At 48.9% G+C, this 27,930-nt stretch overlaps 4 long non-coding RNA genes across 6 annotated transcripts; 3 read left to right on the top strand and 1 right to left on the bottom strand.

Moving 5' to 3' along the window:
- On the top strand, positions 1 to 27,810 carry LOC310883041. 2 transcript variants are annotated; one of them, XR_014573298.1, is made up of 18 exons: positions 1 to 2,205; positions 2,387 to 2,690; positions 3,604 to 3,685; positions 3,882 to 3,969; positions 6,564 to 8,517; positions 9,421 to 9,950; positions 10,026 to 10,048; positions 10,156 to 10,300; positions 10,418 to 10,506; positions 11,060 to 11,112; positions 19,147 to 19,281; positions 19,365 to 19,415; positions 19,545 to 19,604; positions 19,705 to 20,084; positions 25,453 to 26,191; positions 26,275 to 26,325; positions 26,455 to 26,514; positions 26,615 to 27,810. It is a non-coding gene; the product is annotated as an uncharacterized lncRNA (long non-coding RNA). The 2 variants fall into 2 exon arrangements; XR_014573299.1 differs by lacking the exons at positions 19,147 to 19,281; positions 19,365 to 19,415; positions 19,545 to 19,604; ... (3 more) ...; positions 26,455 to 26,514; positions 26,615 to 27,810 and adding an exon at positions 12,895 to 13,087 and having other exon boundaries at positions 10,026 to 10,300.
- Positions 8,303 to 9,367, bottom strand: LOC310883043. Its single transcript, XR_014573301.1, has 2 exons — positions 9,112 to 9,367; positions 8,303 to 8,469 (listed from the first exon to the last, which is right to left on the bottom strand). It is a non-coding gene; the product is annotated as an uncharacterized lncRNA (long non-coding RNA).
- Positions 16,036 to 19,139, top strand: LOC310883042. Its single transcript, XR_014573300.1, has 3 exons — positions 16,036 to 17,115; positions 17,237 to 17,296; positions 17,397 to 19,139. It is a non-coding gene; the product is annotated as an uncharacterized lncRNA (long non-coding RNA).
- LOC310883044 lies at positions 22,920 to 25,445 on the top strand. 2 transcript variants are annotated; one of them, XR_014573302.1, is made up of 4 exons: positions 22,920 to 23,883; positions 23,967 to 24,017; positions 24,147 to 24,206; positions 24,307 to 25,445. It is a non-coding gene; the product is annotated as an uncharacterized lncRNA (long non-coding RNA). The 2 variants fall into 2 exon arrangements; XR_014573303.1 differs by having other exon boundaries at positions 23,967 to 24,025.
- Positions 27,811 to 27,930: the final 120 nt, after the last annotated feature.

Here is a 27,930-nt window from a genome sequence, read left to right as displayed (position 1 = left end):
TTTGTTTTGCCTTTGGTTGGTTGCAGGGTTCTTTAGGCAGGTGGGTTGGAGTCTATGGACTGATGCATTTCTCTGACTGATGCAAGTGTTAGCGTTCATGAAAACACATAATCCACAAAGTGATTATATGAAGGTGCTTTATTAGGCGCCGGAAGTTAGGGGCATGCCTGCCCAAATCTAACTTCGTCTGATTTGTTCTCTTAGTTCTCTTTTATCTCCTAAGATACTACATATGCATTAGGTTTCACAACTCATCTATGCATATTCATTTCCTAGCTCCGCCTAGCCTCGCTTCGTATGCTAATTATCTTATCAGTCCTTCTGCACTTGCGTATTACTCTCTGGTGGTCGTCCGGGTGGTTGTCGGGATGAAGTAAGATGTCTTCATCAGAGTTGAACTTTTTAACCTTTCCTTTTCACGCATGCTCTCTGAGCCCTTGGTCTCAGTCCAAACCGCAAGGCTGGTTTGACCCAGTTCCCAGAGTCCAAGAAGCCCCAGTTATCTAGATGTCTTGCAAATTGAGCATTCTTTTAATCCTCCTTACTCCTCATCATGAATTGGTGCATTCTCATGTTACCCTTGCACATATATTTTGTATCTTCCAAGCGCAGCCTCGGAACAGTACATCGCAAATGTAACATACTAAACAATATTGTATTATTTCTTCTTCTATTACTAACACAAGTTGACTGTTTGGACTGATGCAAGTTGAGACCGGTAAGCACATCCTTTTTGAGGTAACAGCTAGTAGGATCTGTTAGAGTAAAGCAATCTATATAGTAGTAGGTGCCTGTATTGAATGCAGCTCCTCCTCAGGTGGGTAATTGTTACAGCACGTTTATGACTAGGATGTCAATGTTTGTTTGTGTGTTTGCTTTGTCGTTCTTATGATTTTCGCAGGATTACAGGGCAGAGGCTATGTAGTATGCTAAATGCATGCTCTGGGTTGGATGGACTGCTCCGTCCCGAGGCATGCTGGGAGCTGCAGGTCTGTGATGCCGGGCAGCCACATGGGCTCTGGGGTGCGCGGCCGGTCTTTCCCCGAGCCGGGGCCGGGCCGTGCACACCGGGAGGCGCAGGTTGCCGCTGGATGCAAGTTTAAGCTTGGAAATAAAGGGGGAGTGAGGGAAGAAAAAAAGCAAAGCTTTACAGAGCCTCAGCTCCACCGAGGAACGAATAACAGTCTGCTTCTGGAAGAACTTCCCACTGCTGAGGACGGATGGGGCGGACCCCCAAAAGCTAGATGGGGTTGTGTGAGAGCTGGTGATACTGCCAGCAGGACTCCACAGCCGATGAGAGACATCGTTGGCTTTGATGTCCGTCACAAGGGAAAATGCTCGTTTCATCCAATCGGGGGAAGTCTGTCAAACTCCCAGATAGAAACAATAGCAGCGAGACTCTATTATGCAGTCATGGTGAAAGTTTAGCATAGCGAAGAAACAGTGTGTATTAGGTAAGGTGACAAATGGAGTCACACCTCCCAGAAGTCCCAGTTTGTGGTCTTTAAGCTTTTTTTCTTGTTGGGGGAAAGTGGAGAGAGCCGAATATTATCCAGAAAAGTGACCAAATCTGTGCCTAAAAAGTTCGGCTGCTAAAGCTGTTATAAATGATCTTTGCACTGCAAGTTTCAGTTCTCATGAAAAAAGCCAAATTGAGATAAATCTGAAATTTTCTACGGGTTTAAAAGAACGCTTACTAAAATATTCTTGTCATTCACAGTAATAATGGAGTGAGTGAGCTTGTTCCACACAGTGACCTACTTTATTTATTATATTTTTTGTATTCCAGCAAACTGTGTATGATCCCGGGAGTGTAGGCACGGTCTTGTGTAGCATTACCATTCTGCCCCACCACTCTGATATCTAACAAAATAATACTTTCTGGATGTTCTCTACGAATTCTTTCCTTCCTTATGTAAGAGGACGATGCGCATCGCCTAGTTTGTCACAGAGCGTCGCTGAAGTACTGTTTTATTTGTATTTGTGAAGACAGCAAAATCAAAGATAGCGGCTCGGCGACTCCCACCAAGATGGTCATTAAGATATAACAGTGAAGTTTCTAGCATATATTAAAAAGCCTGGAGGAATTAGCATAGCTTGCAGGAAACTGTGCTGGAAAGAGATGATATTTGAGAGCAAGCGTGAAAATGTCATCTTTTTACCAAGAATGATGAAAACTGATGCGTCTGCCCTGTGTTTGGATAGGTAAGTGAGTTAAGAGGAGCTGAGCGTAGAGTCTGCAGGGGAATTGGGAAATGAATGAGATAATTTAACCTCTTTTCCATGCGAGCGTGTTTTTGTTTTGTTTTTTAAATCCCATACTTTTGTTATCTTTCAGAATTTTTAATATAACTCTCTATTTTAACTGGTTCAATTTTCTGGATAGCAGCTAAATATAGAAAGAAATGAAATCCTGAAGTGTCCCTGGAGCTGCTATCTCTTTATCTGTTCCCTAAGAAGACACCCTGGATTTAAAGACGGTGTGTATTAAATGAAGTATGAGAAGAAACAGCTTCTTCGGACACTTGCGCTCCTCTTCCTCAGCTCGTGCAGAAGGCTGACAGCCTGTCTTACTCTCGTCAGTGCTATCCCACCAGCTCCTTTAGGACCTCAGCACTGTGTTTGGCCTGTTGCGATCTTCCTGATCCCCTCATTTCTGTGCTGCAACACCACCATCCACGAGAAGTCAGGTAGGATCTGAAGACCTTTGACACTGCTAAAGAATCAAACCTCAGCTGTCAGTTTTAGCCCTTTGTATTCCAGACGTTTGCTTTGCTGGACGATTGTTTCATTTTTGATTTTGTAATACGTTCTTTGTAGAGGTTATTTTAGCAGACAAGTAGGTAGCCTCCTTCCCTCAGTGGATTTGTGCAAGTTTTAGCTGAGCTTTGCACATCTGAGCGATTGCCCAGTGGCTGTTCTGGTCTTGACGCGTCTCTAAAACCTTTGTCTGCTTTGCCCCTCCTCTTTGTGTGTTAAGATGCACGTTTGCACAAAAATTATGTATGCTGTGCATAAGACCCCCAGTGGTTATGGGGCATTTTCAGCATTTCACAGATAAGGCTCCGTGTTTACTTAATCACTTAAGTGTAGTCCTGGCTTTAAGCGTAGGTGTAGCTAATGATTATTCCTCAAGTGGTTATAAAGTTCCAAGCGTTTGTTTATATATATATATAGAGAGAGAGAGGGAGAGATACATACACATATGTATATGTATGTATATACATAAATGACACTGAGTCTGTGGAGTAAAAGACTTTTCTGCTTGTTCCATATGCTCATGTGTCAGCAGACTCATATGTGAGCTGATCCAAACTGGGTGCCAAGCTGTTCCTTTTTTGTTGCCTGGAATATGCAATCTGTGCACCTCAGATGTAGCTTGTCTATTAACTATCTCTTACGTTGTGCCACCCCATTTATATCAGTGGAGGTACCCAGCACCACCTTGGGGCTACATAGAACGTGGAAATTTCTAGTATGTTAATGTTACTCTGTTAACAAAAATGACATACTAGCCGCTTGCTGTTTCTATTTTTTTGTTTTTCTTTTCAGTAGTCTCCTCAACAGTTGTTGTGAACACGTGTATCTTTTCTGTCCTTTCAGGAATCACTCGTCAGGAAAGATGACCATGAAATCCAAGGGCTGTGGACAACCATCTACCAGATGGTTGTTGCAGATGCCTTCGGTCACGTCATTTGTCCTTTTAGCTCGCCCTTTCCTTTATCTTGAGTTGAATTTTTGTGCAGCGCTATGTTTGCAGTGGTAACACTGCTGCTGAGGTGTTTTCGATTAAAAACGATCTTAACTGTAATAGTGAATTCACTGAGTGTGGCTTTGTATAACAACTTCCACGACCATAACATTTTTCTCCTTTGTCACAGATAGGAGGAAAACTCTTTCCAAAGAGATGGAGAAGGAATTAATTATACCTCTGCCTCATCCCGTGAGACCAGAAGACATGGAGTAACTGTAAGCTGCGATTCTCAGGAGACAAACTAAGCATCTCTGGTTCCTTCTCTGCCTGCCCCCCTAAGGCCTTAGGGATGAGAAATCTTAGGCTTAATGTTTTTCCCTATGAAATACTGTCACGTTAAGGGGCGTAGCTGACTAACTGTTATGGGTCTGGTCGGATTCGGGGTACTGAACTACCACGGTCACGGGTTCACCAATAACGTAGCACACCCTCGCTCTAGTTGTGTTCAATGAGAACTGTCACGGCTAGGAACAATGCAACGAAGGGCAGTTTATTACAGCAACAGGGACACAGGTTCTTTGGAATTGCCGGCGATAAATTCACTGTCCGCAAAAGCAAGCGAGCACACATGAAATACACAGGTACTTGTCCTGGCTGTTAACGCATTAAAAGGCACAAAGGCTCTAGAGATTTCTGAGTTTCTACGGAGACGCCTGGTACAACCAAACATTCAAATCTTACCCCACGACATCCCAGTGCGGGGGGAAGAGAGGCTCAGCCTGTCAACTAATCCAATTTACGTTATCCACCAATCTGTTCTCTTTAGTAACCAGTGATAGGATCCATGGGAATGGTGTCAACCTGCGGCAGGAGAGGTTCAGGCTAGACATCAGGAAGAGGTTCTTCACTGAGAGGGTTGTTGAGCACTGGAACAGTCTCCCCAGGGTGGTAGTCGCTTCACCAAGTCTGTTGGAGTTTAAGAAGCGTTTGGACTGTGCACTTATTCACATGGTCTGAATTCTTGGGTTGACCTGTGTGATGCCGGGAGTTGGGCTCGATGATCCTTGTGGATCCCTTCCAATTCGGGATATTCTATGATTCTGTGATTATTTTCTGTCCCTTTTAGGTGGAGCTTGAGTTACTCTAGTCAGGCATATCTTGGTTATGATTTGTAAAGTTTTCTTGCTTTTGTTTAAAGGTATAGGGGTCTGAGAAATTCAGAGCGTGTGCTCAGTGAGGGGTGGTCGCAGCTCGGAGGCATGGAGCTTTTGGGATGGAGGTGTGTTTTGGTATTATAATGATGATATAATGAGCAAAAGTTCACTAGAGTACAGCCTTCTGTCAAAACCATGACAGGTGGTTGGCTCAGGGTGTGAGAAACAAAGTTGTGTTTTGCAGTAGAGAATTACCTTTCTGTGTTCCAAGGTAATTGTGTAGTCATAATAAGGAGAAATGCTAAGTAGGTAAGTGAAGGGAATGAGGACACAGACTCCAAGATAGTCGAGAAATGGAGACCCTTTATTGTTCCAATGCCAGATATTATATAGCTTTCTGAGCCAGCTACATGCACTGCACGTGGCTAGCGTGCGTAGTTACAGACTTCTGATTAGTGCATTCCTTTTGATCATGCATAGCCCTCTATAGGCCTGTCCGAGCCTAGCAACTTCTTATTGGTTCCCACTTCATCTTATTCTAGCCTGGTTACCACTCTATGCCTGTGAGTAACCTTCTTCTTAACCCTTAGTGCACCGCTGTATCAATCAGCTCCAGTTTATCACCGAATGGGTCACCTGTAGATAAGTGGACAGCAGAAGGCCTCACTGTTCCAAAATAAGGTAGAAGCCTGAGAAAAACAAGATGAGCAGTGTGAGAACAGTAAAACAAAGATCACAAGTTCTGAAAACATAAGAAAGGAGAAATTAAAGGGTTGAAAAAACAGAAAAATTGTACATACATGGTATAGAGGAGCGTCGAGTAGCTTGTGAACCTGTAGTACTCAGCCAATGAGGAAACGGGAGGTGATCAGGCGTCTGGTAATAGGGAATAAAAGGTTATGATTTGTTTACTAAAATGCGCTCCTGATTGACAGGACGCCCGCCATTGCAATCACGAATAAAATAGCTTCACAGAAGATCATGTCTGAAGAAAATTATTTGAGATTTTTCTCACAAGGATGGTAAACATGCAGCTTATCAGTCTTGGTGCGCATAAGAGCATCAGGTCCCCGTCTCATCACAGAGCCTATCCGTGGTGTCTCCACTCTGCTCTACGCTCTGTACTGTTCCTTAGAGTCAGCACACCAAGTTCCCCTAGTGCAATAGCATGTAAAGTTGGAGGCCTAGGGAACGCTTAGGTAGAGCAGCTACCCTCCACCCTGAAAGCTTTTTCAATACTGTACATTTTCTTTAAAATGTGAATATTAGTTTAATTTGCCTAGTTACTTAAGGCAATTACTCCACAAGTACCAAAAGCGATATGGAGAAGCCTACTTCCAGCATCTCTGTTGGTAATAATAGCTTCATACTTGTGTGCTTATCCTCATGCCTTTTCCTTTCAAATACTGGAAAGGCAGAGACTGTTCAACAGAGTCATCTCTGATCCAAAAACCAAAACTCTGATTTCATCCCAAACTAATGCTCTCTGATGTCAGTAAAATTGCTATTACTCTCGGTCATCCTGGCCGTCGCAATTGTGCCTCTGTTGGACTCTCTGTCCAACCTTGTCGATCAACCCTGTCCTGCTCCCTGCCCCCCCGGGTGGTTCTTCTGTCCCTCTGCCCTGCTGTCTGTCTGTCCACCCAGTTCCTCTCTTGCTGCTTGTATTCCACTTGTGCCCTTTTCCTCTTTCTTCCTCCTCCTGTGCCTCGCAGCCCATTTCTGCAGGAGGCAGCTGTTCCCCAGGGCATGGATGCTGAGACAGACGGACAGACCTGCTCGATGCCTGAGTCCCGCAGCCCCCCAGGGGAAGGGGAGAATGTCTGGGCAGGGAGTTCTGCCGCAGTCTCCCTCACAGGAGTCCTGCGTAAGAGTTTAATAAAGTTTGCTTTTGGCTTGTGCTGCCCTCTGTGTTTGTGGACACTGTAAGTGGCCGTGGCTGTGCTGCTGGGTGCAGGTTCCTGGGTGTGGAGGGGGCAGAGGCTGGGGTGTTGGCCCTGTGTTTATTGTCCATGGGGGAGCCAATGGACACAGACAAGCGATCTGGGTGTGGGGGCAACCCTGCTGGGGAGGCTGCAGGCGGGGGGGGGGGGCAAGGGCAGCAATGGTGGGGGTAGGCCTGTGCTGTCTTTGCTCCCTGGGCCAGGTGTGCTGGGGCTGGTCTGCACGGAGGGAGTGATTGGCGAGCGTGACCTGGGCTGTGGCTGCTGCGGAGCAGCAGGTGAGGGAGGGCCTGGGCGTCCCTGGCAGAGGGGAGGGAAGGGTGTTGGGGAGGCTGGGTCCTGTGGGATCGTTGGCTGGAGTAGTAGGTGGCGGATCAGAAAGCAGGGATTTGACTCTGGGGCGGGGCGTCAGCTGGGTCAGGTGGCTAGGAGCGTCTTGCCCCACAGCATGCCGGGAGTTGTGGTCTTTGGGCTCCGCGCTTTTGATCGGCCACATTGGTTTCCAGAGCATGCTGTGAACTGTAGTTTCACGTTGCCGCTCAGCACGGGGCCATTTAGGATGGGCAGTTACTTCCTCCGTGCCAGTGGAGCGGGGTGCTTTTTCTTGCCGTTCTTGTGTGGTGTTCCACGCGGCTCCCGCGCTTCCCTTAACGAGCAGACAGCCTGGGAAGCTGTGCCTGCCGTTCTGCTTCCGCCCGTGCATGGAGCAGGGTGGCGCGGCGGCGCCTGGTGTCACCTGGTGGCCGAACAGCGAGCGGTGCTGTAGGCGAAGAGGCGCTGCGGTGACGCGTCGCTCTCTGCTCCCACCTGCTGGCGAAAGGGAGGTACTGCAGACGGAGGAGATGCGCAAGCGCTGTAGCAACTGCCAGGCTTCATGCCCCACAGCATGCCGGGAGTTGTGGTCTTTGGGCTCCGCGCTTCCTGTCGGCCACTTTGGCTTCTGCGGTATGCTGGGAAATGTAGTTCCACGTTGCCACTCGGCTTCCAAGCCGGGAGCAACACGGAGCCAGGTAGGAAGGGCAGTTGTTTCCTCCCCACCAGTGGGCCGGGGTACCTCTTTTTGCTGTTTCCGTGTGGTTTTCTGCGTGGATCCCACTGCTTCTGTTAACAAGAAAACATTATGAGAAGCCGTGCCTGGTTCCACGCATGCACGGAGTCGGCTGGTGAAAAAGCAGTACCTCCGGCGGGTGGCCGGCGTGCATGCGCAGTGTTGTGTGTCGCCCTATGCTGCCACCTGCTGCTGGAAACGTGATACGGCTGGCAGAGCGGCTGGGGCAGGGAAAGCCTCGGGGGGGGGGGGGGGGGGTGTCGGGCTGCAGATCAGGAAGCCAGGGGCTGGCTCCGGGGCATCTGCAGAGTCAGGTGACCTGAGGATCTTGCCCCACAGCATGCTGGGAATCGTGGTCTTTGGGTTTCGATCTTCCTGTCGGCCATGTTGGTTTCCATGGCATGCCGGGAAATGTAGTTTTTCACATTGCCGCTCAGCTTCGTAGTGGGTAAGGGCACGTTGCTCAGGGCAGTTACTTCCTCCCTGAGATAACACGGGGTGCATGTTTCTGCTGTTTTCACGTGTGGTTTTCCACGTGGTTTGCACTGCTTCCATTACTGAGAAAACAGTTTGGGAAGCTGTGTCAGCTGTTCTGACGATGAGGGTGGTAGCATCCTCTGCCCCCACCTGCTGGCGAAAAAAATCAGTAATGCAGGCGGAGCCATGTAGGACTTAGAGGTAAGAAGCCTTCAATGTACGGGGGCCCCTAAACTCATGCGCTGAGCATGTGAAACAAACGTCTGTGGCACGAAGATCAAGGACCACTGCTCAGAGGAAAGCAGCTTTCCCTTTGTTTCCGCGTCCTCTCAGGAGCCCTCTTTACGATGCTTGTACACAGTTCAGGCTCACAATACTCATTTTCTCCTCAACTTAGCATTCCTAGTCCCTGCCTAACCCCCCCCCCCCCCCCCCCCCCCCCACTTTCCAAGGACCTACGTGCTCTGCTCAGGTCCCTCCTGAGGTCCGACAGATCTTTTAAATCTGGGCAGCATCCTTTCCAGCTTGTACTGTGCCACTATTATTTCCTTTCTCCTTTTGAGAATGTCTGTAACCTTTTCAGATCTTGATTGGGTTGACTTTTTTGGACCCATCTGCATAGCCTTTTGTTTTTTAGCTAGTCTACTAAGGTATGTTACTTCTCCTGTGAGTTATTTTACTACATTGAATTGCTTTTTTTGTGGTTTGTAATCTGTTACACTCCTACATTATTTCTACCTATGTAGAGAAAGGTTTCAACTAATTACAGTCAAAAAAAAAGTTTTAGTTACCTACTTGGTCATATCGTTGTCTCAATAATCAGAATTGAAGCAAAAGCACAGGAATTGTTGCTTCTAGTAACACTCCACACACCATTGAGCTAAGCCAAATAAAAAAATGCAGCTGCTGCTCCTCCTGCTCTCTTTATCACTTCCTGTGCTTTGCCCCTCCTCTTTCCCAGGTGATTGGGGCAGGGTGCCGGGTGGGGCCTAATGCTGTGAGCTGCAGGTGTCCTATTAGAGAGCTCATTCTGCCTGAGCTGCTCTCTGGGGGTAAGTGCCTTGTTTTTCCTTCAGTCAGTTGCAGTTTTTTTTTTTTTTTTAGGTGGGTCAGAGTCTATGGGCTGATGCGTTTCCAAGTTGAAAGAGATAAGTACATCTATTTAAGGTACCATCTAGTAGGATCATCTAAAGTAGATTAATCTATATAGTAGTAGGTGCCTTTATTGCATGCAGCTCTTCTTCAGGTGAGTAATTGTTATAGTAATTCTTATAGTATAAGTAAATCTTTTCCTGTGTTTTGTTCATGATGTTTGTAGTGTGCCTTTTTATGTGTGTGTTTGGCCTGGAGCTGTCCTGCCTGGCAATTAGTGATGGTAGCTAATGTGGTGGTCCAACAGTGCAATAATACATTGTCCTGACTCTTGTGGGAAAGACATCTGGTCTGTCTCTGGGTGAATACTCAAGCTCTGGGTGAGTACCCAAGGGCAGCTGGCACAGAGTCTTTTTTTCTTTTTTTTCCAGCAGTAGGTAAACCTTAGGAGGAACCGGTCAAAGGAAACAGCACTTTCTGGAACTGTCAAATTCTTGTTCGGCAACTTGGTGACTGGTTTGATCTGCTTTTCAGATGTAAAGGCAAGTGGACTGCTGTTTTGAAATGATAAAATTAAAAACATGAAGTTTGTCAAATGTGGCAGTGCCTGTTTGCAGTCTGTTTATTGCTTTTGCCAGTGGTAGGTAACACATATGAGGAATCGGTCGAACGAAAGAGCACGTTCTGGAACTGTGAAGCTCTGCGTTGGCAACTCGGTGACTGGCTTGACCTACTGTCCATTTCCAGAGGGAAGTGGAAAGCTGTTTTGAAGGGAAGCTGTTTTGAAATTACAAAAGAAAAAAAAATCATGGCGCCGCTCTATGGCACCTGGAGGACCACCGCTCTGCGTGACAGTTAAAAGAATGTGATTTGGAGATGGAGAGCAGCAGAGGTAAAGCAGCTGGGAAGAGAGGTATAAGTATTGCAGAGGTATTGCAGTAGATAGGCTGTGGTTATGAGGTGCCTCAGGGTGTGCTTTAAGTCTTGTTTCTGCCGTTCCCTCATGCAGCCTTGGAGAGGTGAATTCCCCATGTTGTGAAGTGGTGCAAAAAGGTGAGAGGGTTGTCAGCCCGGTCAGTTTCCTTCACCAAAGCTAAGGTAAGTCTTTCAGGAGAAACAGGCTGGTTGCCTGCGCTGCACTCTGCACGCTGTTGACCTAAGCCAGACCAAAAACAGGGCTGCTGTTCCTCCTGCTCTCTTTACCTCTTCTCATGCGCGGCCCCTCCCATTTCCCCCATGATTAGGGCATGCATTCTGCCTGGGCTGCTCTTTGGGGTAGGGGCTTTGTTTTTCCTTCAGTCAGTTGCAGGGTTCTTTAGGTGGGTCAGAGCCTATGGACTGATGCGTTTCAAATTGAGACTGGTAAGCCCATCTTTTTGCAGTAACTAGTAGGATCTGTTAGAGCAAAGCCGCCAAGTGCCCCCCCCACCTTGCGGGCGGCTGCCAAATGTCGTCGTTCCCCCCCCCCCCCCCCCTCCAGCCTTGCGTGTGGCCGCGTTTGAGCTTGGATCTACTTTCCAGGTACAGAGGCAAGTGGACTGCTCTTTTGAAATGTTAAAAATAAATATAGGGTCACTTGTGGTGTTGAAGGGTGGGTGGTAATGCTGGCAGCTGAATGTTTATCTTTTGACCGTGTTTTCCTTTGTTCAAGCTGAAACGCAGTGCGCAATACAGGACGTCGCGAGCCAAGCTACCTCAGGCAAGGTGAGCAATGAACAGAGGTAGCAGTTATTTTTGGGGTGTGGTTGTCACTGCAGTTAATTTATTACAAAAAGTAGAGTAAAAATCCGTTTTGCCTTTTAGAGGTGCTTTAGGTGGCTTGAGAGCAGATGGAAACATCTGCCTCGGGGGTTAGGTGAGTGGGTGAAGTAAAAGAGCGGTTGAGAGTAACTGTCCTAGGGGTGCTGTGGCTTTTGCTGCTGTGGTTGCTTTATCTTCTGCTTATCAGGTGCCACAGGCCAGGTGGGCTGTGATAGTCTTTAGAATAGGAGCAAAGCAGGTCACTGGAATGCTGTTTGGTTCCTGAGAAAGGTATTGTAGAGGAAAAAGGTTGTCTGGTGTGGCAGTTCCTGATGGCAGTCTTCCTCGGTAGGTGAAGAGGTGCCTGAAGCCCCATCCCGTGTAGCCTGAAATGGTGTGTCTGTGTTTGGGTTGGGGTTGCGCCTTGGTGAGTGTAGGGATGGGTTTTAAGTCGGTGCAGCAGAGGGCCAGGATCCAGTGTCCTGTCATGTGTTTTGACCCATCAGCATTGCCTTTTGGTTTTCAGATAGCCTACTCAAGTACGTGATTTATGCTGCGAGTGATGTTATTACATGGAATTGATCTTTTTTTCTGGTGTGTAATCTGTTATGCTCCTAGATTTTGCTTCCTATATAAAAACAACGGTTTGAGCTACTTGCAGTTGAAAAAAACTTCAGTTACTTGCTTGGTCATATTGTCCTTTCAATATTCAAAGCTGAAGCAAAAGCACGGGGATCGTTGCTTCTAGAAACACCCCAGTTCTCTTGTCTGCAGTCTGCATGCTATTGAGCTAAACCAAAAAAAAACAAACAAACAAAAACATAGCTGCTGCTGCTCCTGCTCTCTTTCTACTTTCTTGTGCTTTGCCCCTCCCCTTTAACAGGTGATTGGGTTTGGGTGCTGGGCGGGGCCAAATGGTATATGAGCCCCAGGTATGCCATTAGGGAGTTCATTGTGCCTGGGCTGCTCTTTGGGGTAAGTGCTTTGTTTTTCCTTCAGTCAGTTGCAGGGTTCTTTGGGCAGGTTGGAGTCCATGGATTTCTAGATTTTAAGTGCTTGGAAATCACTTACTAGAGGGATATTTAGCAGAGGTTGCTGGCTCACTTGTTTTTGGGATGGTGGGATCCACTTGTGGTTTTGGGTTATATTTGAATCTCTAGACAAATGAAGCCACTTGTGTAACTCTCCAGAGGACTAAAAAGAGCTTGATTACGCACTGCAAGAGGCTTAACCACGTAAGTGCAGTATTACCAAGAGACTGAGCAGGGTCGTATCAGAGTTACCTTTTTCGTCTGTGAATACCCCTGCTGGGGCTGCTGTGTGTGCATGGCTTTTTGGCATTTGTGGAGCTCAGTTGTTTTTTTGTGTGTGTGTGTTATTACTTTTTTTTTTTAAGGCCAAGTAGTGTGTGTGCTGAGCGTGGTTGGCAGGAGGAGGTGGGGAAATGTCTGGCAGGGGAGCTGTTCAGGACTGGTAGGTTTGGTTTCTAGGAGCGTTTGGCATCCTTCCTGTGCGATGCCACTGGTTGTTGGGCAGGAATGTTCCAGCTCGTGTGTCTTAAACAACATAGCTTGTGCAGTGCATGTTGTGTGGTCCGGGCAGAGTTTGCCGTGGTGCTGTGAGCGAAGAATCTCAGTTCGAGCTGGTGAGCAGCTGAAGTAAAGGAGCTGGGAAGAGAGAGGTATTGCAGCAGGTACGCTGCGGCTGTGAGGTGCCTCAGGGTGTGCTTTTCTCTTGTCTCTGCAGGGGCTTCGTGCAGTCTTGGACAGGGAAATGCCCGTGTCACAATGAGGGAAGGTGAGAGTTCTATCAGCTTGGTGATCCCTGATCTGAAGCAAAGGGAAGACATTCAGGTGTTTCCCTCTGAGGGTCTGAGGTGAGGCTGTTTGGGACAGAGGAGCACTGTGGCAGGTGGTGGCTTGCAAGCACAGCGGTCATTTTGTCCTTCTGTGTTCCCAGGTGGCATGGGTGATGGTGGCCGTTCCTTTCGAGCTTGGATCTAACTTGCAGGTACAGAGGCAAGTGGACTGCTGTTTTGAAATGAAAACATTAAATATGGGGTGACTTCTGTTGTTGAGGGATGGGTGCTAATGCTGTCAGCTGAATGTTTGTCTTCTGACTGTGTTTTCCTTTGTTCAGGCTGAAACGCAGTGTGCAGTACAGGACGTCACGACCCGAGCTACCTCTGGAGTGACTCTGGTGAGTGATGAACAGAGGTAGGTGTTATTTTTGGGGTGCGGTTGTCGCTGCAGTTTTTTTAACTACATCCAATAGAGTAAAATTCCAGTTTCTCTTTTAGAGGTGCTCTAGGTGGCTTCAGAGAACGGGTGGAAGCATCTGCCGTGTGGGGTAGGTAAGCAGCTGAGGTAAAGGAGGGGATGAGAGTAACTGTCCTGAGGGTGCCGTGGCTTTTGCTGCTGTGGTTTCTTTCTCTTCTGCTTATCAGGTGCCACAGGCAAGGCGGACTGTGATAGTCTTTGGAATAGGAGCAAAGCAGGTCACTGGAATGCTGTTTGGTTCCTGAGAAAGGTGTTGCAGAGGAAAAAGGTGGTCTGGCGTGGCAGCTCCTGATGGTGGTCTTCTTCAGTAGGTGAAGCGGTGCCTGAAGCCCCATGCCGTGGAGCCTGAGGATGAAGCCTGCTTTCCAGCAGTTCCCAAAACTGTGTTGAGGCTGAAATGGTGTGTCTGTCTTTGGGCTGGGGTTGCACCTTGGTGAGTGTAGGGATGAGTTTTAAGTTGGTGCAGCAGAGGGCCAGGCTCCATTGTCCTGTAGTGTGTTTTGACCCATCAGCATAGCCTTTTGGTTTTCAGATAGCCTACTCAAGTACGTGATTTTTCCTGCGAGTGATGTTATTACATGGAATTGATTTTTTTTTGGCGTGTGATCTGTTATGCTGCCAGATTTTTCTTTCTATATAAATAAAGGTTTGAGCTAATTCTAGTTGAAAAAATTTCAGTTACTTGCTTGGTCATATTGTCCTTTCAATATTCAAAGCTGCAGCAAAAGCATGGGGATTGTTGCTTCTAGAATCACCCCAGTTCTCTTGTCTGCAGTCTGCATGCTATTGAGCTAAAGCAGATTAAAGAAAAAACAAACAAACAAAATACAAAACTAAAAAAAAACACCAAAAAAACCCCACAGCTGCTGTGCTGCTTGTGCTCTTTCTACTTTCTTGTGCTTTACCACCTCCCCTTTCCCAGGTGATTAGGTTTGGGTGCTGGGGAGGGCCAAATGGTATATGAGCCCCAGGTATGCCATTAGAGAGTTCATTGTGCCTGGGCTGCTCTTCAGGGTAAGTGCTTTGTTTTTCCTTCAGTCAGTTGCAGGGTTCTTTGGGCAGGTTGGAGTCTATGGATTTCTAGATTTTAAGTGCTTGGAAATCACGTACTAGAGGGATATTTAGCAGAGGTTGCTGGCTCACTTGTTTTTGGGATGGTGGGATCCACTTGTGTTTTTGGGTTATATTTGAATCTCTAGACGTATGAAGGCACTTGTGTAACTCTCCAGAGGACTAAAAAGAGCTTGATTACACACTACGAGAGGCTTGACCACGTAGGCGCAGTATTACCAAGAGACTGAGCAGGGTCGTATCAGAGTTACCTTTTTCATCTGTAAAGGGTAGGTCTGTGATCGGCGCCGCCCGGGCACATTTTGGCGCGGCGCCGCCCGGGCACATTTTGGCGCGGCGCCGCCCGGGCACATTTTGGCGCGGCGCCGCCCGGGCACATTTTGGCGCGGCGCCGCCCGGGCACATTTTGGCGCGGCGCCGCCCGGGCACATTTTGGCGCGGCGCCGCCCGGGCACATTTTGGCGCGGCGCCGCCCGGGCACATTTTGGCGCGGCGCCGCCCGGGCACATTTTGGCGCGGCGCCGCCCGGGCACATTTTGGCGCGGCGCCGCCCGGGCACATTTTGGCGCGGCGCCGCCCGGGCACATTTTGGCGCGGCGCCGCCCGGGCACATTTTGGCGCGGCGCCGCCCGGGCACATTTTGGCGCGGCGCCGCCCGGGCACATTTTGGCGCGGCGCCGCCCGGGCACATTTTGGCGCGGCGCCGCCCGGGCACATTTTGGCGCGGCGCCGCCCGGGCACATTTTGGCGCGGCGCCGCCCGGGCACATTTTGGCGCGGCGCCGCCCGGGCACATTTTGGCGCGGCGCCGCCCGGGCACATTTTGGCGCGGCGCCGCCCGGGCACATTTTGGCGCGGCGCCGCCCGGGCACATTTTGGCGCGGCGCCGCCCGGGCACATTTTGGCGCGGCGCCGCCCGGGCACATTTTGGCGCGGCGCCGCCCGGGCACATTTTGGCGCGGCGCCGCCCGGGCACATTTTGGCGCGGCGCCGCCCGGGCACATTTTGGCGCGGCGCCGCCCGGGCACATTTTGGCGCGGCGCCGCCCGGGCACATTTTGGCGCGGCGCCGCCCGGGCACATTTTGGCGCGGCGCCGCCCGGGCACATTTTGGCGCGGCGCCGCCCGGGCACATTTTGGCGCGGCGCCGCCCGGGCACATTTATCTTAAATCGAGCTAACGAGCAGCTGAAGTAAAGCAACTGGGAAGAGAGAGGTATTGCAGCAGGTACGCTGTGGCTGTGAGGTGCCTCAGGGTGTGCTTTTCTCTCGTCTCTGCAGGTGCTTGGTGCAGTCTTGGACAGGGAAATCCCCGTGTCACGGAGCAGTGAGGGAAGGCGAGCGTGTTGTCAGCCTGGTCGTCCCTTAACCAAAGTGAAGGGACGTGGGGGGTTTATGTGGCAAGGTTTTGGTAGCAGGGGGCTCTAGGGGTGGCTTCTGTGCGAAGAATCTAGAAGCTGCCCCATGTTAGGTAAGGGCCCCGCTGCTGAGCGGAGCCAATAAGTGATGTTGTTTGCGCGTCTGTGAGAGCATATTAAGACAGGAAAAAAAAAAAAAAACAAAGACGCTGTGCCGTGCAGCAGCTGGGAGAGCAAGAGGAGTGAGGAACAGCCTTGCAGGCGCCAAGGTCAGTGAAGAAGGAGGGGGAGAGGTACTCCAGGTGCCGGAGCAGAAGTCCCCTGCGGCCTGTGGCGAGGACCATGGTGAAGCAGGCTGTCCCCCTGCAGCCCACGGAATACCACGGTGGAGCAGGGTTCCATGCTGCAGCTGGTGGAGGAGACCACGGTGGAGCAGGTGGACGTGCACTGATGGAGGCTGCGGCCTGTGGAAGACCCTTGCCGGAGCAGATTCCGGGCCGGACCCATAGACCGTGGAGAGGAGACCATGCAGGAGTAGGTGATCTGGCAGGAGCTGCTGCCCGTGGGGGACCCAGGTTGGAGCAGTTTGCTCCTGAGGGATGGACCCCGTGGTATGGACCTACATCTGGAACAGTTCTGGAAGAGCTGCTGCCTGTGGGAAGGCCATGCCAGATCAGTTGACCAAGGACTGCATCCTGCGGGAGGAACCCCACAGCACAGGGGATGAGGGCGTCCGAGAAGGAGTGGCAGCAAAGAAGCGCTATAGACTGACCATAAACACCGATCACCTGCCCCGCTGGGGGGGAGAAGGTGGAAGAGGGTGGTTGGGGGGGAAGGTGCTTTTGGTTGCTTTCGTTTGTTTCTCGCTTCTCTACGTTGTTTAGTAATAAGCAATAAATCTTTCTATCTTTCTATGCTGAGTGTGTTTTGCCTATCACGATATTTACTGTGTAATCTCCTCGTCCTTATCTCAACCCTGGAGCCCTTTTTCCTTGTATTTTCTCCCTGTCCTTCTCTGAGGAGGGAGAGTGAGAGAGCGGTTTTGGTGGAGCTCGGTCGCCTACCCCTGTAAAACCACCACAGGGGAAGATGTTCAGGTGTTTCCCTCTGAGGGTCTGAGGTGAGGCTGTTTGGGACAGAGGAGCACTGTGGCAGGTGGTGGCTTGCAAGCACAGCGGTCATTTTGTCCTTCTGTGTTCCCAGGTGGCATGGGTGATGGTGGCCGTTCCTTTCGAGCTTGGATCTAACTTGCAGGTACAGAGGCAAGTGGACTGTTGTTTTGAAATGAAAACATTAAATATGGGGTGACTTCTGTTGTTGAGGGATGGGTGCTAATGCTGTCAGCTGAATGTTTGTCTTCTGACTGTGTTTTCCTTTGTTCAGGCTGAAACGCAGTGTGCAGTACAGGACGTCACGACCCGAGCTACCTCTGGAGTGACTCTGGTGAGTGATGACCAGAGGTAGCTGTTGTTTTTGGGGTGCGGTTGTCGCTGCAGTTTTTTTAACTACATCCAATAGAGTAAAATTCCAGTTTCTCTTTTAGAGGTGCTCTATGTGGCTTCAGAGAACGGGTGGAAGCATCTGCCGTGTGGGGTAGGTAAGCAGCTGAGGTAAAGGAGGGGATGAGAGTAACTGTCCTGAGGGTGCAGTGGCTTTTGCTGCTGTGGTTTCTTTCTCTTCTGCTTATCAGGTGCCACAGGCAAGGCGGACTGTGATAGTCTTTGGAATAGGAGCAAAGCAGGTCACTGGAATGCTGTTTGGTTCCTGAGAAAGGTGTTGCAGAGGAAAAAGGTGGTCTGGCGTGGCAGCTCCTGATGGTGGTCTTCTTCAGTAGGTGAAGCGGTGCCTGAAGCCCCATCCCGTGGAGCCTGAGCACGCCTCGCTGAGGATGAAGCCTGCTTTCCAGCAGTTCCCAAAACTGTGTCGAGGCTGAAATGGTGTGTCTGTGTTTGGGTTGGGGTTGCACCTTGGTGAGTGTAGGGATGAGTTTTAAGTTGGTGCAGCAGAGGGCCAGGCTCCATTGTCCTGTAGTGTGTTTTGACCCATCAGCATAGCCTTTTGGTTTTCAGATAGCCTACTCAAGTACGTGATTTTTCCTGCGAGTGATGTTATTACATGGAATTGAATTTTTTTTGGCATGTAATCTGTTATGCTGCCAGATTTTTCTTTCTATATAAATAAAGGTTTGAGCTAATTCTAGTTGAAAAAATTTCAGTTACTTGCTTGGTCATATTGTCCTTTCAATATTCAAAGCTGCAGCAAAAGCATGGGGATTGTTGCTTCTAGAATCACCCCAGTTCTCTTGTCTGCAGTCTGCATGCTGTTGAGCTAAACCAGATTAAAAAAAAAAAAAACATAGCTGCTGCTGCTTGTGCTCTTTCTTTCTTGTGCTTTGCCCCTCCCCTTTCCCAGGTGATTGGGTTTGGGTGCTGGGCGGGGCCAAATGGTATATGAGCCCCAGGTATGCCATTAGGGAGTTCATTGTGCCTGGGCTGCTCTTTGGGGTAAGTGCTTTGTTTTTCCTTCAGTCAGTTGCAGGGTTCTTTGGGCAGGTTGGAGTCCATGGATTTCTAGATTTTAAGTGCTTGGAAATCACTTACTAGAGGGATATTTAGCAGAGGTTGCTGGCTCACTTGTTTTTGGGATGGTGGGATCCACTTGTGTTTTTGGGTTATATTTGAATCTCTAGACATATGAAGCCACTTGTGTAACTCTCCAGAGGACTAAAAAGAGCTTGATTACACACTGCAAGAGGCTTGACCACGTAGGCGCAGTATTACCAAGAGACTGAGCAGGGTCGTATCAGAGTTACCTTTTTCATCTGTAAAGGGTAAGTCTGTGAATACCCCTGCTGGGGCTGTTGTGTGTGCATGGCTTTTTGGCATTTGTGGAGCTCAGTTGTTTTCTGTGTGTGTATGTTCTTTCTTTTTTTTTCCTTTGAGAGCCAAATAGTGTGTGTGCTGAGCGTGGTTGGCAGGAGGAGGTGGGGAAATGTCTGGCAGGGGAGCTGTTCAGGACTGGTAGGTTTGGTTTCTAGGAGTGTGCGGCATCCTTCCTGTGCGATGCCACTGATTGTTGGGCAGGAACGTTCCAGCTCGTGTGTCTTAAACAACGTAGCTTGTGCTGTGTGTGTTGTGTGGCCCGGGTAGAGTTTGCCGCAGCGCTGTGAGCGAAGAATCTCAGTTCGAGCTGGTGAGCAGCTGAAGTAAAGGATCTGGGAAGAGAGAGGTATTGCAGCAGGTACGCTGTGGCTGTGAGGTGCCTCAGGGTGTGCTTTTCTCTTGTCTCTGCAGGGGCTTCGTGCAGTCTTGGACAGGGAAATGCCCGTGTCACAGAACAATGAGGGACGGTGAGAGTTCTATCAGCCTGGTGATCCCTTATCTGAAGCGAAGGGAAGACATTCGGGTGTTTCCCTCTGAGGGTCTGAGGTGAGGCTGTTTGGGATAGAGGAGCACTGTGGCAGGTGGTGGCTTGCAAGCACAGCGGTCATTTTGTCCTTCTGTGTTCCCAGGTGGCATGGGTGATGGTGGCCGTTCCTTTCGAGCTTGGATCTAACTTGCAGGTACAGAGGCAAGTGGACTGCTGTTTTGAAATGAAAACATTAAATATGGGGTGACTTCTGTTGTTGAGGGATGGGTGCTAATGCTGTCAGCTGAATGTTTGTCTTCTGACTGTGTTTTCCTTTGTTCAGGCTGAAACGCAGTGTGCAGTACAGGACGTCACGACCCGAGCTACCTCTGGAGTGACTCTGGTGAGTGATGACCAGAGGTAGCTGTTATTTTTGGGGTGCGGTTGTCGCTGCAGTTTTTTTAACTATATCAAATAGAGTAAAATTCCAGTTTCTCTTTTAGAGGTGCTCTATGTGGCTTCAGAGAACGGGTGGAAGCATCTGCCGTGTGGGGTAGGTAAGCAGCTGAGGTAAAGGAGGGGATGAGAGTAACTGTCCTGAGGGTGCAGTGGCTTTTGCTGCTGTGGTTTCTTTCTCTTCTGCTTATCAGGTGCCACAGGCAAGGCGGACTGTGATAGTCTTTGGAATAGGAGCAAAGCAGGTCACTGGAATGCTGTTTGGTTCCTGAGAAAGGTGTTGCAGAGGAAAAAGGTGGTCTGGCGTGGCAGCTCCTGATGGTGGTCTTCTTCAGTAGGTGAAGCGGTGCCTGAAGCCCCATCCCGTGGAGCCTGAGGATGAAGCCTGCTTTCCAGCAGTTTCCAAAACTGTGTTGAGGCTGAAATGGTGTGTCTGTGTTTGGGCTGGGGTTGCACCTTGGTGAGTGTAGGGATGAGTTTTAAGCTGGTGCAGCAGAGGGCCAGGCTCCATTGTCCTGTAGTGTGTTTTGACCCATCAGCATAGCCTTTTGGTTTTCAGATAGCCTACTCAAGTACGTGATTTTTCCTGCGAGTGATGTTATTACATGGAATTGATTTTTTTTTGGCATGTAATCTGTTATGCTGCCAGATTTTTCTTTCTATATAAATAAAGGTTTGAGCTAATTCTAGTTGAAAAAATTTCAGTTACTTGCTTGGTCATATTGTCCTTTCAATATTCAAAGCTGCAGCAAAAGCATGGGGATTGTTGCTTCTAGAATCACCCCAGTTCTCTTGTCTGCAGTCTGCATGCTGTTGAGCTAAACCAGATTAAAAAAAAAAAAAACATAGCTGCTGCTGCTTGTGCTCTTTCTTTCTTGTGCTTTGCCCCTCCCCTTTCCCAGGTGATTGGGTTTGGGTGCTGGGCGGGGCCAAATGGTATATGAGCCCCAGGTATGCCATTAGGGAGTTCATTGTGCCTGGGCTGCTCTTTGGGGTAAGTGCTTTGTTTTTCCTTCAGTCAGTTGCAGGGTTCTTTGGGCAGGTTGGAGTCCATGGATTTCTAGATTTTAAGTGCTTGGAAATCACTTACTAGAGGGATATTTAGCAGAGGTTGCTGGCTCACTTTTTTCTGGGATGGTGGGATCCACTTGTGTTTTTGGGTTATATTTGAATCTCTAGACATATGAAGCCACTTGTGTAACTCTCCAGAGGACTAAAAAGAGCTTGATTACACACTGCAAGAGGCTTGACCACGTAGGCGCAGTATTACCAAGAGACTGAGCAGGGTCGTATCAGAGTTACCTTTTTCATCTGTAAAGGGTAAGTCTGTGAATACCCCTGCTGGGGCTGTTGTGTGTGCATGGCTTTTTGGCATTTGTGGAGCTCAGTTGCTTTCTGTGTGTGTATGTTCTTACTTTTTTTTTCCTTTGAGAGCCAAATAGTGTGTGTGCTGAGCGTGGTTGGCAGGAGGAGGTGGGGAAATGTCTGGCAGGGGAGCTGTTCAGGACTGGTAGGTTTGGTTTCTAGGAGTGTGCGGCATCCTTCCTGTGCGATGCCACTGATTGTTGGGCAGGAACGTTCCAGCTCGTGTGTCTTAAACAACGTAGCTTGTGCTGTGTGTGTTGTGTGGCCCGGGTAGAGTTTGCCGCGGCGCTGTGAGCGAAGAATCTCAGTTCGAGCTGGTGAGCAGCTGAAGTAAAGGAGCTGGGAAGAGAGAGGTATTGCAGCAGGTACGCTGTGGCTGTGAGGTGCCTCAGGGTGTGCTTTTCTCTTGTCTCTGCAGGGGCTTCGTGCAGTCTTGGACAGGGAAATGCCCGTGTCACAGAACAATGAGGGACGGTGAGAGTTCTATCAGCCTGGTGATCCCTTATCTGAAGCGAAGGGAAGACATTCGGGTGTTTCCCTCTGAGGGTCTGAGGTGAGGCTGTTTGGGACAGAGGAGCACTGTGGCAGGTGGTGGCTTGCAAGCACAGCGGTCATTTTGTCCTTCTGTGTTCCCAGGTGGCATGGGTGATGGTGGCCGTTCCTTTCGAGCTTGGATCTAACTTGCAGGTACAGAGGCAAGTGGACTGTTGTTTTGAAATGAAAACATTAAATATGGGGTGACTTCTGTTGTTGAGGGATGGGTGCTAATGCTGTCAGCTGAATGTTTGTCTTCTGACTGTGTTTTCCTTTGTTCAGGCTGAAACGCAGTGTGCAGTACAGGACGTCACGACCCGAGCTACCTCTGGAGTGACTCTGGTGAGTGATGACCAGAGGTAGCTGTTGTTTTTGGGGTGCGGTTGTCGCTGCAGTTTTTTTAACTACATCCAATAGAGTAAAATTCCAGTTTCTCTTTTAGAGGTGCTCTATGTGGCTTCAGAGAACGGGTGGAAGCATCTGCCGTGTGGGGTAGGTAAGCAGCTGAGGTAAAGGAGGGGATGAGAGTAACTGTCCTGAGGGTGCTGTGGCTTTTGCTGCTGTGGTTTCTTTCTCTTCTGCTTATCAGGTGCCACAGGCAAGGCGGACTGTGATAGTCTTTGGAATAGGAGCAAAGCAGGTCGCTGGAATGCTGTTTGGTTCCTGAGAAAGGTGTTGCAGAGGAAAAAGGTGGTCTGGCGTGGCAGCTCCTGATGGTGGTCTTCTTCAGTAGGTGAAGCGGTGCCTGAAGCCCCATCCCGTGGAGCCTGAGCACGCCTCGCTGAGGATGAAGCCTGCTTTCCAGCAGTTCCCAAAACTGTGTCGAGGCTGAAATGGTGTGTCTGTGTTTGGGTTGGGGTTGCACCTTGGTGAGTGTAGGGATGAGTTTTAAGTTGGTGCAGCAGAGGGCCAGGCTCCATTGTCCTGTAGTGTGTTTTGACCCATCAGCATAGCCTTTTGGTTTTCAGATAGCCTACTCAAGTACGTGATTTTTCCTGCGAGTGATGTTATTACATGGAATTGAATTTTTTTTGGCATGTAATCTGTTATGCTGCCAGATTTTTCTTTCTATATAAATAAAGGTTTGAGCTAATTCTAGTTGAAAAAATTTCAGTTACTTGCTTGGTCATATTGTCCTTTCAATATTCAAAGCTGCAGCAAAAGCATGGGGATTGTTGCTTCTAGAATCACCCCAGTTCTCTTGTCTGCAGTCTGCATGCTGTTGAGCTAAACCAGATTAAAAAAAAAAAAAACATAGCTGCTGCTGCTTGTGCTCTTTGTTTCTTGTGCTTTGCCCCTCCCCTTTCCCAGGTGATTGGGTTTGGGTGCTGGGCGGGGCCAAATGGTATATGAGCCCCAGGTATGCCATTAGGGAGTTCATTGTGCCTGGGCTGCTCTTTGGGGTAAGTGCTTTGTTTTTCCTTCAGTCAGTTGCAGGGTTCTTTGGGCAGGTTGGAGTCCATGGATTTCTAGATTTTAAGTGCTTGGAAATCACTTACTAGAGGGATATTTAGCAGAGGTTGCTGGCTCACTTTTTTCTGGGATGGTGGGATCCACTTGTGTTTTTGGGTTATATTTGAATCTCTAGACATATGAAGCCACTTGTGTAACTCTCCAGAGGACTAAAAAGAGCTTGATTACACACTGCAAGAGGCTTGACCACGTAGGCGCAGTATTACCAAGAGACTGAGCAGGGTCGTATCAGAGTTACCTTTTTCATCTGTAAAGGGTAAGTCTGTGAATACCCCTGCTGGGGCTGTTGTGTGTGCATGGCTTTTTGGCATTTGTGGAGCTCAGTTGCTTTCTGTGTGTGTATGTTCTTACTTTTTTTTTCCTTTGAGAGCCAAATAGTGTGTGTGCTGAGCGTGGTTGGCAGGAGGAGGTGGGGAAATGTCTGGCAGGGGAGCTGTTCAGGACTGGTAGGTTTGGTTTCTAGGAGTGTGCGGCATCCTTCCTGTGCGATGCCACTGATTGTTGGGCAGGAACGTTCCAGCTCGTGTGTCTTAAACAACGTAGCTTGTGCTGTGTGTGTTGTGTGGCCCGGGTAGAGTTTGCCGCGGCGCTGTGAGCGAAGAATCTCAGTTCGAGCTGGTGAGCAGCTGAAGTAAAGGAGCTGGGAAGAGAGAGGTATTGCAGCAGGTACGCTGTGGCTGTGAGGTGCCTCAGGGTGTGCTTTTCTCTTGTCTCTGCAGGGGCTTCGTGCAGTCTTGGACAGGGAAATGCCCGTGTCACAGAACAATGAGGGACGGTGAGAGTTCTATCAGCCTGGTGATCCCTTATCTGAAGCGAAGGGAAGACATTCGGGTGTTTCCCTCTGAGGGTCTGAGGTGAGGCTGTTTGGGACAGAGGAGCACTGTGGCAGGTGGTGGCTTGCAAGCACAGCGGTCATTTTGTCCTTCTGTGTTCCCAGGTGGCATGGGTGATGGTGGCCGTTCCTTTCGAGCTTGGATCTAACTTGCAGGTACAGAGGCAAGTGGACTGTTGTTTTGAAATGAAAACATTAAATATGGGGTGACTTCTGTTGTTGAGGGATGGGTGCTAATGCTGTCAGCTGAATGTTTGTCTTCTGACTGTGTTTTCCTTTGTTCAGGCTGAAACGCAGTGTGCAGTACAGGACGTCACGACCCGAGCTACCTCTGGAGTGACTCTGGTGAGTGATGACCAGAGGTAGCTGTTGTTTTTGGGGTGCGGTTGTCGCTGCAGTTTTTTTAACTACATCCAATAGAGTAAAATTCCAGTTTCTCTTTTAGAGGTGCTCTATGTGGCTTCAGAGAACGGGTGGAAGCATCTGCCGTGTGGGGTAGGTAAGCAGCTGAGGTAAAGGAGGGGATGAGAGTAACTGTCCTGAGGGTGCTGTGGCTTTTGCTGCTGTGGTTTCTTTCTCTTCTGCTTATCAGGTGCCACAGGCAAGGTGGGCTGTGATAGTCTTTGGAATAGGAGCAAAGCAGGTCACTGGAATGCTGTTTGGTTCCTGAGAAAGGTGTTGCAGAGGAAAAAGGTGGTCTGGCGTGGCAGCTCCTGATGGTGGTCTTCTTCAGTAGGTGAAGCGGTGCCTGAAGCCCCATCCCGTGGAGCCTGAGCACGCCTCGCTGAGGATGAAGCCTGCTTTCCAGCAGTTCCCAAAACTGTGTCGAGGCTGAAATGGTGTGTCTGTGTTTGGGTTGGGGTTGCACCTTGGTGAGTGTAGGGATGAGTTTTAAGTTGGTGCAGCAGAGGGCCAGGCTCCATTGTCCTGTAGTGTGTTTTGACCCATCAGCATAGCCTTTTGGTTTTCAGATAGCCTACTCAAGTACGTGATTTTTCCTGCGAGTGATGTTATTACATGGAATTGATTTTTTTTTGGCATGTAATCTGTTATGCTGCCAGATTTTTCTTTCTATATAAATAAAGGTTTGAGCTAACTTTAGCTGAAAAAATTTCAGTTACTTGCTTGGTCATATTGTCCTTTCAATATTCAAAGCTGCAGCAAAAGCATGGGGATTGTTGCTTCTAGAATCACCCCAGTTCTCTTGTCTGCAGTCTGCATGCTGTTGAGCTAAACCAGATTAAAAAAAAAAAAAACATAGCTGCTGCTGCTTGTGCTCTTTCTTTCTTGTGCTTTGCCCCTCCCCTTTCCCAGGTGATTGGGTTTGGGTGCTGGGCGGGGCCAAATGGTATATGAGCCCCAGGTATGCCATTAGGGAGTTCATTGTGCCTGGGCTGCTCTTTGGGGTAAGTGCTTTGTTTTTCCTTCAGTCAGTTGCAGGGTTCTTTGGGCAGGTTGGAGTCCATGGATTTCTAGATTTTAAGTGCTTGGAAATCACTTACTAGAGGGATATTTAGCAGAGGTTGCTGGCTCACTTGTTTTTGGGATGGTGGGATCCACTTGTGTTTTTGGGTTATATTTGAATCTCTAGACGTATGAAGCCACTTGTGTAACTCTCCAGAGGACTAAAAAGAGCTTGATTACACACTGCAAGAGGCTTGACCACGTAGGCGCAGTATTACCAAGAGACTGAGCAGGGTCGTATCAGAGTTACCTTTTTCATCTGTAAAGGGTAAGTCTGTGAATACCCCTGCTGGGGCTGTTGTGTGTGCATGGCTTTTTGGCATTTGTGGAGCTCAGTTGTTTTCTGTGTGTGTATGTTCTTACTTTTTTTTTCCTTTGAGAGCCAAATAGTGTGTGTGCTGAGCGTGGTTGGCAGGAGGAGGTGGGGAAATGTCTGGCAGGGGAGCTGTTCAGGACTGGTAGGTTTGGTTTCTAGGAGTGTGCGGCATCCTTCCTGTGCGATGCCACTGATTGTTGGGCAGGAACGTTCCAGCTCGTGTGTCTTAAACAACGTAGCTTGTGCTGTGTGTGTTGTGTGGCCCGGGTAGAGTTTGCCGCGGCGCTGTGAGCGAAGAATCTCAGTTCGAGCTGGTGAGCAGCTGAAGTAAAGGAGCTGGGAAGAGAGAGGTATTGCAGCAGGTACGCTGTGGCTGTGAGGTGCCTCAGGGTGTGCTTTTCTCTTGTCTCTGCAGGGGCTTCGTGCAGTCTTGGACAGGGAAATGCCCGTGTCACAGAACAATGAGGGACGGTGAGAGTTCTATCAGCCTGGTGATCCCTTATCTGAAGCGAAGGGAAGACATTCGGGTGTTTCCCTCTGAGGGTCTGAGGTGAGGCTGTTTGGGATAGAGGAGCACTGTGGCAGGTGGTGGCTTGCAAGCACAGCGGTCATTTTGTCCTTCTGTGTTCCCAGGTGGCATGGGTGATGGTGGCCGTTCCTTTCGAGCTTGGATCTAACTTGCAGGTACAGAGGCAAGTGGACTGCTGTTTTGAAATGAAAACATTAAATATGGGGTGACTTCTGTTGTTGAGGGATGGGTGCTAATGCTGTCAGCTGAATGTTTGTCTTCTGACTGTGTTTTCCTTTGTTCAGGCTGAAACGCAGTGTGCAGTACAGGACGTCACGACCCGAGCTACCTCTGGAGTGACTCTGGTGAGTGATGACCAGAGGTAGCTGTTATTTTTGGGGTGCGGTTGTCGCTGCAGTTTTTTTAACTATATCAAATAGAGTAAAATTCCAGTTTCTCTTTTAGAGGTGCTCTATGTGGCTTCAGAGAACGGGTGGAAGCATCTGCCGTGTGGGGTAGGTAAGCAGCTGAGGTAAAGGAGGGGATGAGAGTAACTGTCCTGAGGGTGCAGTGGCTTTTGCTGCTGTGGTTTCTTTCTCTTCTGCTTATCAGGTGCCACAGGCAAGGCGGACTGTGATAGTCTTTGGAATAGGAGCAAAGCAGGTCACTGGAATGCTGTTTGGTTCCTGAGAAAGGTGTTGCAGAGGAAAAAGGTGGTCTGGCGTGGCAGCTCCTGATGGTGGTCTTCTTCAGTAGGTGAAGCGGTGCCTGAAGCCCCATCCCGTGGAGCCTGAGGATGAAGCCTGCTTTCCAGCAGTTTCCAAAACTGTGTTGAGGCTGAAATGGTGTGTCTGTCTTTGGGCTGGGGTTGCACCTTGGTGAGTGTAGGGATGAGTTTTAAGCTGGTGCAGCAGAGGGCCAGGCTCCATTGTCCTGTAGTGTGTTTTGACCCATCAGCATAGCCTTTTGGTTTTCAGATAGCCTACTCAAGTACGTGATTTTTCCTGCGAGTGATGTTATTACATGGAATTGATTTTTTTTTGGCATGTAATCTGTTATGCTGCCAGATTTTTCTTTCTATATAAATAAAGGTTTGAGCTAATTCTAGTTGAAAAAATTTCAGTTACTTGCTTGGTCATATTGTCCTTTCAATATTCAAAGCTGCAGCAAAAGCATGGGGATTGTTGCTTCTAGAATCACCCCAGTTCTCTTGTCTGCAGTCTGCATGCTATTGAGCTAAAGCAGATTAAAGAAAAAACAAACGAAAAACAAAAAACAAACAAACAAAATACAAAACTAAAAAAAAAAAACAAAAAAACCCACAGCTGCTGTGCTGCTTGTGCTCTTTTTACTTTCTTGTGCTTTACCACCTCCCCTTTCCCAGGTGATTGGGTTTGGGTGCTGGGGAGGGCCAAATGGTATATGAGCCCCAGGTATGCCATTAGAGAGTTCATTGTGCCTGGGCTGCTCTTCAGGGTAAGTGCTTTGTTTTTCCTTCAGTCAGTTGCAGGGTTCTTTGGGCAGGTTGGAGTCTATGGATTTCTAGATTTTAAGTGCTTGGAAATCACTTACTAGAGGGATATTTAGCAGAGGTTGCTGGCTCACTTGTTTTTGGGATGGTGGGATCCACTTGTGTTTTTGGGTTATATTTGAATCTCTAGACGTATGAAGGCACTTGTGTAACTCTCCAGAGGACTAAAAAGAGCTTGATTACACACTACGAGAGGCTTGACCACGTAGGCGCAGTATTACCAAGAGACTGAGCAGGGTCGTATCAGAGT

This window comes from Anser anser (assembly GCF_964211835.1).
Source record: "Anser anser genome assembly, chromosome: 17".
Lineage (NCBI taxonomy): Eukaryota > Metazoa > Chordata > Aves > Anseriformes > Anatidae > Anser > Anser anser.
The sequence above is the reverse complement of the archived record's forward strand: the minus strand, read 5'-3'. Positions and strand labels throughout refer to the sequence as shown.